This window comes from Anolis carolinensis, chromosome 2, assembly GCF_035594765.1.
Source record: "Anolis carolinensis isolate JA03-04 chromosome 2, rAnoCar3.1.pri, whole genome shotgun sequence".
NCBI lineage: Eukaryota > Metazoa > Chordata > Lepidosauria > Squamata > Dactyloidae > Anolis > Anolis carolinensis.
Window position 1 is genome coordinate 193220719 of NC_085842.1, and position 9956 is coordinate 193230674.

General features: G+C 39.0%; 1 protein-coding gene across 1 annotated transcript in view; it reads left to right on the top strand.

Annotated features, from left to right (window-relative positions):
* swsap1 (SWIM-type zinc finger 7 associated protein 1) overlaps nucleotides 1-9956 on the top strand; it is a 45459-nt gene that overhangs the window by 16388 nt on the left and 19115 nt on the right. The gene's annotated exons all lie outside the window — the stretch shown is intronic.

Consider the following 9956-nt stretch of genomic DNA (forward strand, 5'->3'; position numbering starts at 1 on the left):
GTCTAACATGATGTTTTGGTGCTTAATTTGTAAAATCATAACTTAATTTGATGTTTAATAGGCTTATCCTTAATCCCTCCTTATTATCCAACATATTTGCTTATCCAACGTTCGGCCGGCCCGTTTATGTTGGATAAGTGAGACTCTACTGTACTGTATTTACAAATTTACCACTAAAATATCACAATGAATTTAAAACACTGACTACAAAAACATTGATTATGAAAAGGCAGACTGCGTTGGATAATCCACAACATTGTATAAGCGAATGTTGGATAAGTGAGATTCTTCTTTAATATGAAATAATTACTGGGATAGAATAATGCAAAACAATATAATCTCTAAAACCAGGACAGTAAATAAACAGGGGAATTCCACACAGGAAACAATCAGGGCCAGCTAACACCTCCCAACAAAGTATTCCCATCATCAAAGTCTGGCAAATCCTGTTTTCTCAGGGCCACAGACAGTAGAAGCACATAAAATATTGCAAACAACACCACTCTGAAAACAAGGGAATTCCAGACAGGAAACAATCAGGGCCAGCTAACACCTCCCAACAAAGTATTCCCATCATCAAAGTCTGGAAAATCCTCTGTTTTCTCAGGGCCACAGACAGAAGAAGCACATAAAATATCGCAAACAACACCACTCTGAAAACAAGGGAATTCCAGACAGGAAACAATCAGGGCCAGCTAACACCTCCCAACAAAAAATTCACTCAGGGAGGAAACAGCCAGGCTTTAAAGCTGCAAGGCCATTACATCCTAATCATTTTTCCTAATTGCAGCATTCATACTTGCCTCCAACAAACAAAAAAACCCAATCAGAAATATTGTATATTCATAACCTTTAGGAAATAATATCCCCTGATGGCGCAGCGTGTTAAAGCGCTGAGCTGCTGAACTTCTGGACCGAAAGGCCACAGGTTTGAATTGGGGGAGCGGAGAGAGCCCCCACTGTTAGCCCCAGCTTCTGCCAACCCAGAAGTTTGAAAACATGCAAATGTGAGTGCATCAATAGGTACTGTTCCGGCGGGAAGGTAACGCCGCTCCATGTAGTCATCCCACATGACCTTGGAGGAGTCTACGGACAACGCCGGCTCTTCGGCTTAGAAATGGAGATGAGCACCAACCTCCAGAGTAAGACACGACTGGACTTAATGTCTGGGGAAAACCTTTACCCTTGACCTTAACTACCACCAATTTCTCAATACTTTATTTCCCATACCACCATACTTCGCCACAGCAACGCGTGGCCGGGCACAGCTAGTAAACGCTAAAAGACTATTATAAATCATAAAAATTTACAATTTACAGCTTAAGGAAGGAAGGAATGAGAAGCTGAAGGGAGAGAAAAGGAGCCCAAACGGCAACAGGAGGAGAAGGAGGCAATTTATCAAAACACGATTGGTTGATAAAGACTTAAAATAGTGTATAACTACCAAAATAATGTATAAATATTAAAATAAATATAGCGTCCCTACTTTGTGGATTTTCACTTATTGCGGGTGGTCCTGGAATCTAACTCCAGCAATAAGTGAGGGAACACTGTACCACTATACTGCAATATTATTAGTAATATTTTATGTAATATAATATATATATTTATTATATTATTATATTGTATTATTATTAGTATTGTATTACAATCTTATGATCAATATTATATGTGAATACAGTATATTTTATTATTAGCATAGCACAATATTAGCATTGTATATTACTATATTGTACTAGACCACTATACTGCAATATTATTAGTAATATTACATTAATATGTAATATATAATTATTATATTGTACTTTATTAGTATTATATTGTATCACATAATGTTATTATCAATCTAATATATATATATATATATATATATATATATATATATATATATATTCAATATATTACATTGGATAAAATACCTAGATGTGGTCATGGTAGTATCGTAGTAGGTGCTAGTTGTAGACTCACTCAAAAATGTTTCCAAGCTCTGCAGGGAATTTTCATTTCAATGAATTGTGCTGCGACTACCCCTTCTCAATAGATTTATTGAAACCATAAAAACAAATAGCTCCCCCATTCTGAGATATGAAATTTTTTTTGGCTAGAAGCTAAGTTCTGAAATCATTTGGAGAAGGAAGCAGAGTTACTCTTTCAGTGGAAGTGGGTTTATTTCAACACATAATTCAATTTGTAAGTAGCTCTCTTCAAGTATGGGCAGTGAGATGAAGGAATCATGGCCTTGTCCTTTTCCTAGCTGCCATCTGGGACTCATTTACTACAATTATACAGTTAGTATAATAATTATGATGGCGGCTAAAGACATTTATGACTTCCTATGGCTTAGGGATCCAATCTTATTAACTCCAAATGAGAAGTAGTTATTTAAAATTTATCTAACAGAAAGTTGGATAGTTGACCGATGATTTATATCCCTATCAGGAAAGGGGAGCTAGAATGTGGTCCCATGTATGTTTCTTCAAGAGGAGTTCTTTCCAAGAAAAGGACTGGCAGCAAAGGAAGTGCCATTATAGCAAGTCAGGTCACTGGCCAAGCTAATCTAATGTTACTCACACTAGCAGATAGTAAAGGTAAAGGTTTTCCCCTGACATTAAGTCTAGTCGGGTCTGATTCTGGGGGTTGGTGCTCAACCCCATTTCTAAGCCGAAGAGCCAGCATTGTCTGTAGACACCTCCAAGGTCATGTGGCCATCATGACTACATGGAGCACCATTACCTTCCCACCAAGTGGTACCAATTGATCTACTCATATTTGCATGCTTTCGAACTATTAGGTTGCCAGAAGCTGGGGCTAACAACGGGAGCTCACCCTGTCCCGTGGATTCGAACCGCTGACCTTTCAGTCAGCAAGTTCAGCAGCTTAGCTGTTTAACCTACTGCACCACAGTGGTTCCATACAACAGATAGTAGTTCTCTAGAATTTCAATTTTTTACCTTATGTTCTGTTGGTACGCAATTGCCTTTCCTTTTTCAATAGGGTTGCCAACTTTAAAATAAGACGGAGCTCATATACTTGTAATAGCAGTAATAAAGATTGTGTTTCAGTTGCTGAAGCTTGCATGACAACCCATCTGACCATTAAAAGTCCAGGAGTCCTTTTTTTTTTTACTTGCAATATTTATTTTTAGACAAAGTTGTATGAATCTCTTTTCCTATCTAACTCTAACCTGTATAACACAATTAAGTAATTGAACTAGGGATTCTCATGGTAGAATTCAGGGTTTGTTTGTTTTTTCAAGTTAAATTAGAGCAGTGGTTCTCAACCTGTGGGTCCCCAGGTTTTTTGGCCTACAACTCCCAGAAATCCCAGCCAGTTTACCAGCTGTTAGGATTTCTGGGAGCTGAAAGCCAAAAACATCTGAGGACCTCAGGTTGAGAACCACTGTGTAGCATTTATTCTACACTGTATGGGGCTGCAGTGGCGCAATGGGTTAAACTCTTGTGTTGGCTGAACTGCTGAGCTGAAGGCTGGTGGTTCAAATCTGCAAGACAGAACCTGACCAGTCTGTTGTTTCCTTTTTATCTTGTAACTTTTGTGTTAGGCTGTCCATTTGGATTATATCAAAAAGCTTTAAGATCCAATCTTCTATAGTGGGAACATTTTTTTGTTTCCAAACTCTTGCCAGAACGAGTCTTGCTGCAGTCCCTATTAAGAAGAGTAATTTGTCTTGATTTTTGTTCAACTTTGTGTTAGATATTCCCAGCAGGTATGTTTCTGGCAGTAAGGGGAGATTTTTCCCGCTAATTTTTTGTGTCGCATTGTGTATGTTGTTCTAGTACTTTTTAATTCTTTTGCATTTCCACCTAGAAGACTTTATTCGAAAAGAAGGATACACATTAATAATAGACATATCCTACGTTTGAAATACCCCTTTGACATTAAGATGGCAAGACTGGGAAAGACTACCGAAAAAGAAAATTACGACGGTAGATCCCAAGATGACAATGGGAAGTCATTTTTTATTTTTTTTTATTTCCTTATTTTTATTTATTTTTTTCTGTTTTTTTATTATTATTATTTTGTTGAACTATCTCTCTTACTTATTCAATCCTTGGTTTTCATCTTGTACTTTAACCTCTCTAATCTTTCACCAATGTTTTCCTCGCTTTCACTGTATACATTACTTATATATTACAATAAAAATCACTATTAAAAAAAAAACAAATCTGCAAGACAGGGTGAGCTCCCGTCTGTCAGTCCTAGCTTCCCATGCGGGGACGTGAGAGAAGCCTCCCAGCAAGATGGTAACACATCCAGGCATCCCCTGGGCAGCGCCTTTGTAGACGGCCGATTCTCTCACACCAGAAGCACTTGCAGTATGTTCTTTATTCACTTCTGACACACAAAAAATATTCAGTATAATGATTGAGTAGACAAAAGGAATAAGTGAACACAAACATATTACATCTTTTCTGCCATGGGGGTTCTCAAGTGATAGATATACAGGCTGAGTATCTCTTATCCAACTTGGGGCCTCAGTGGCGCAACGGGTTTAACCACCAAGCTGCAGAACTTGCTGACTGGAAGGTCGGTGGTTTGAATCTGCGGGACAGGGTGAGTTCCCGTTGTTACCCCAGCTTCTGCCAACCTAGCAGTTTGAAAACTGCGAGTAGATCAAGGTGGGAAGGTAACGGTGCTCCATGCAGTCATGCCGGCCACATGACCTAGGAGGTGTCTATGGACAATGCCCCCCCCCCCCCAGAGTTGGACTCAACTAGACTTAATGTCAAGGGGAAACCTTTACCTTTTATCTCTTATCCAAAATGCTTGGGATCATAAATATGTTTAATTTTTTATATTTTTCAGATTTTGGTATACTTACGTTTGCATACAGTAGAGTCTCACTTATCCAAGCTAAATGGGCCGGCAGAAGCTTGGATAATAAGGAGAGATTAAGGAAAAGCCTATTAAACATCAAATTAAGTTATGATTTTACAAATTAAGCACCAAAACATCATGTTATACAACAAATTTGACAGAAAAAGTTGTTCAATACACAGTAATGTTATGTTGTAATTACTGTATTTATGCATTTAGCACCAAAATATCACGATATATTGAAAACATTGACTACAAAAATGTCTTATCTAAACAAGAGGGAATCATAAACATCCCAGGAGACTAAATTCTGCTATGGCAATGAGACATTTGTACAATGTATAATACAAAATAACATGCATTCTCAAAGACTAATTGACACTACGGTTTGACATGTACACAATGAGGCTCGGGAAAGGGTTTTGGGACATATATGTATACATATACTTGCATGCAATGTTTTGTACATGTGTATGTTGGATTCTGCATGAACATGCACAGCTACTGCTAAAAATGGCACATGGGCACATATTAACACAGCCCTTATGATAAAATATTACACACACACATATCATTTTACTACTTTTCATAGCGAATCCTCTTCTGCTCTTTCACTAAATCACATTTCTCTGTAGTGTGTGAAATTTCTGCAACACAGCACACAGAAGAGGTCTCCAGAATACCAGAAAATTGACAAAAGTCTTATTTTAGGCTCATACTTAACACATTACATGTGTTCCAGCAGTCCATCCAAGAAAGAATTCTCTAAGGACCTATCCACACTATGGGATTATTATTTGCACTATCTGCACTATCACTATTATTTATTTATTTGTTTATTTACACTAGAGTCTCATTATCCAAGCTAAACGGGCCGGCAGAAGCTTGGATAAGCAAATATCTTGGATAATAAGGAGGGATTAAGGAAAAGCCTATTAAACATCAAATTAGGTTATGATTTTACAAATTAAGCACCAAAACATCATGTTATACAACAAATTTGACAGAAAAAGTTGTTCAATATGCAGTAATGTTATGTTGTAATTACTGTATTTACGAATTTAACACCAAATTATCATGATATATTGAAAACATTGAGTACAAAAATGCCTTGGATAATCCAGAACCTTGGATAAGCGAGTCTTGGAAAAGTGAGACTCTACTGTACTTCATTTCTGTCCCGCCTTTCTCTACCCCAGAGGGGACTCAAGGTGGCTTACTTACATAAAAAATACAACTCAACAAAATATGAACAATCTAAACACGACAATTAAAACACATATTAAACAGATTAAAACCAAATAAAATGCAGAGTCATCACTATCACTATGTAACACAATCTTTGTTCCTGGGTGATAATTGTCATTTCCTAACTGGTTCCATCATAAAGACATGGGGAAAGTGTATTAAACTGCAAAAACTGTTTTTGCAGGATATCCTGCCACACATTTTGCTATAGTTTTTCAATGAATATCTTATCGAGTCTCAACCAATTCAATATTGTTTGTGGCAGCCACAAAAATGAAGCTTCTGGACTATAACAACTACTTTCAAAGTAAGTAGCACACAATTAAACAGGAAATAGCACTTTCAACCCAGGAACAGAACATTTTTCAAATTTTATTACGTAGTGTTATTCCACTTTAAGATGCCGTGGTTCCATCCCATGGACGTTTGGGACTGGTTGTCTATTGGGGCACTAGACCTCTCTAAGAATTTGAATGTTTGCAAGTCCCAGATTTCATGTGTTGAAATCATGGCAGTTATGAGAATGTTTCAGAGGTTACTCTGTTTATCAGACCCTCCCACCTCAAATCCATTCACTTACTGACCCCATACACAAACAGACAATAATACTCTTATCTGCTAGCAAGACCCTTGGTCATATAGATGACAACATTGCTGTAGAATTCCATTTGTTTCCTTATTTTCCCCAACCAAGTCCTGCCCATACAACAACAGTATGTAAAGAAATATACTGTGCATTAAAAGGTCAGATTTGGTCAGGCCTCACTTGGGATACTGTGTACAGTTCTGGGCACCACAATTCAAGAGGGATATTGACAAGCTGGAAGGTGTCTAGAGAAGGGTGACTAAAATGATCAAAGGTCTGGAGACTATGAATCCCTATGAGGAGTGTCTTAAAGAGCTAGGCATATTTAGCCTGCAGAAGAGAAGATTGAGAGGAGACATGATAGCCGTGTATAAATATGTGAAAGAATGTAATAAGGAAGAGGGAACAGGCTTGTTTTCTGCTGCCCTGGAGACTAAGATACATAGCAATGGGTTTAAATTACAGGAAAGGAGATTCCACCTGAACATTAGGAAGAACTTCCTGATGGTAAGTGCTGTTCAAGGCTCTCTGCCTTGTAATGTGGTGGAGGCCCCTTCTTTAGAGGCTTTTAAACAGATGTTGGGTGGCCATCTGCCAGGGGTGCTTTTATTGTGCTTTTCCTGCATAGAAGAATGGGGTTGGACTGGATGGACTTTCAGGTCTCTTTCAACTCTATTATTCTATGATTCTATGATTACCTTATGCACTTCTTCATGACCTATTTTATTTGGATTTGGAAATCTTATTTCCAACACGAATCTAGCTATGATCAACCAAATAATGAAGCAAGCCAAAAGAAAGTGGAGCAAAGAGGAGGAAGGAATGGCATTTGGGATGTGGGCAGCATGCCTCCCAAGGACCAGCATAGTAGAACATCCATCAGATGCGAACTCAGATTGAAAAACATTACCCTTTTTCTCACAGAACACATCAGAGCGACCACAGATTGGTGGTGTTCAAGTAAAACATACTTCCTGTCAACTGCTCCATTTTAGCAAGGACAGATCCAGATAGTCCTTTGCTGTCCCACTTTTTCAGCTGCTTTAAAAAAAATCCTGGTTGCTCCCTCTTCTCAGCTTCCTCCATTCTGAGCTAATTTCAATTGCTGCAAAATGAGTTCCAAGTGCAAATGAGTTTTCACATTGTAGAATTAATCCTGTTTGACACGACTTGAGCTGCCATGGCTAAATGCTAAGGAACCACGAAAGCTGTGGTTTTACTAAATCTACAGTTACTCTGCCAAAGAGGCCTGTTGCCTCGCTAAACTACAAATCCCAGGAGGTTTTTTTTTTTTAATGTTTTACTCTCCTAAACCCAATACATATATTCCAGGATTTCTGCACTTAAAATAGTTCTGTGTGTTGTCACACATTAATCATGTTTGTCCACTTGTTCCCTGGGCACACTCTTCTGAGTACCCTGTCATGTGGCTCAACCAAATGTTTCCTAGTTTTCATTTCTTAAATGTTGAAGGCATGGCAGAAAACACTACACAATAACATGCATACACTTTCTTGCATAGTCTAATAGAACTATAGTAACTTATTCATAAACATGGGCCACTCAAACCACTATGCAGCTTTGAGGTCTAATCTCTTTCTCACTCTAGTTTCATATTTGAAAATCTCCCCTGTCTGTTGTCTCAACTGGCCTCTTACAGGTCAATGGGACTAATTCCCAGAAAAGTGCATATAGCAGTATAGTCAAAAAGTCTTTGTCAACCGTTCACACTGAAAAATCCAGATGAAAGAGAAGCCAATGGGCCTTTATTGCACGAAGGAAGCAAACTGTCATCAAAATGTTCCTGTTGCATGATGGCATACAACATCTCATTTCCTATCTGCTCCTCCCCGTTATTAACCCATCCCTTGCTATTGATGGGCAAACCCTACAATTTCCAGAGTCCACCAGTCAGAGTGACTTTTGATTATGTTGGCTGTGGATTCAACAAACTATACTCCAAAAAAAAAAAAAATTCCAAGCTCCAATTAAGACCAGTCTCTGACTCTAAAAGCACCAGATCTATCTGATTTTGGAAGTTAAGCAGAGTCAGCCCTGGTTGGTTGCATGTTGCAAGTCACTTCTGGTTGTGAGAGAATCAGCCATCTACAAAGATGTTGCCCAGGGGACGCCCGGATGTGTCACGATCCTGTGGGGAGGAAAGTAGCAGCCAGCAATGAAAACCCCTGTTCGGGTATCATCCAGCATACCAACACTTTAAATCAAGAAATAGTTTCCTAAGCTATACTGAGATACTCACAGGAATACCTTAGCAAGCAAGAGTCCAAAAGTGGCAGGCTAAAACCCAGAACCTCAATCAGTGGCTGACGCCGGATGAGAGACTCCCTCCTGGGCACACAGAAGACTGGGCGACTTGGAAAGCGCTGAACAGACTGCGCTCTGGCACCATGAGATGCAGAGACAACCTTAAGAAACAGGGCCACAAAGTGGAATCCACGGCATGCGGGTGTGGAGAAGAGCAAACCACCTATTACAATGCACTTTGAGCCCTGCCACATGCAAAATGGAGGATCTTCTTATACCAACATCAGAGGCACTCCAAGTGTCCAGCTACTGGTCAAAGGACATTTAGTATAATGCCAAGTTGTTGGTTTTTTTTAATCTATGTGTTTTTAAATACAATACAACTTGTACCCTTGGTTTGCTTCTGACTTGATAAATAATAAATAGCCCTGGTTAGTAATTAGATGGGGGACTGCCATTGAATATCGGGTGCAGTGGACTACATTTCTGAGGCAGGAACCTGCAAAGAACCTCTAGGGATTCCTTACTGGAAAAAATACCCTATGAAATTCATGGGGTCACCATAAGCTGACAAACAGTTTGAAGGCACACTTGACTGCTATTGGGTTTAATGGGATTGGAACCAGAGTGTCTCCTGGCCATTTATATGATTTGGCAATTGACCGCGGAGTTATAATTTTCACCTTACAGAACTAGAGACTCAGGATATCCGAACAGCTGCTTTGTTGATATAGGTATGTGATCCAGTCCTCCAGGCCTTCTGCCACGTAAGTGACCTTTGGCTCATGTTCTTGAATCCATTAAGGATGTGGCTCAAAGCTCATCACCCCAAACAGGTGGCTATCCAGATATTGCTGATCTACAGGTCTTAGCAATGCTGGCTAAAGATGCTTAGAAGGCTGATAGCCAGAGGTCCAAGTGATTCCCATCCCTAATCTCAGGTTTTCTGCTTTAAACTGCATTATATGAGTCCACGCTGCCAGTTAATCTGAGATAAACAGAAAACCTGTAATACAGGGCC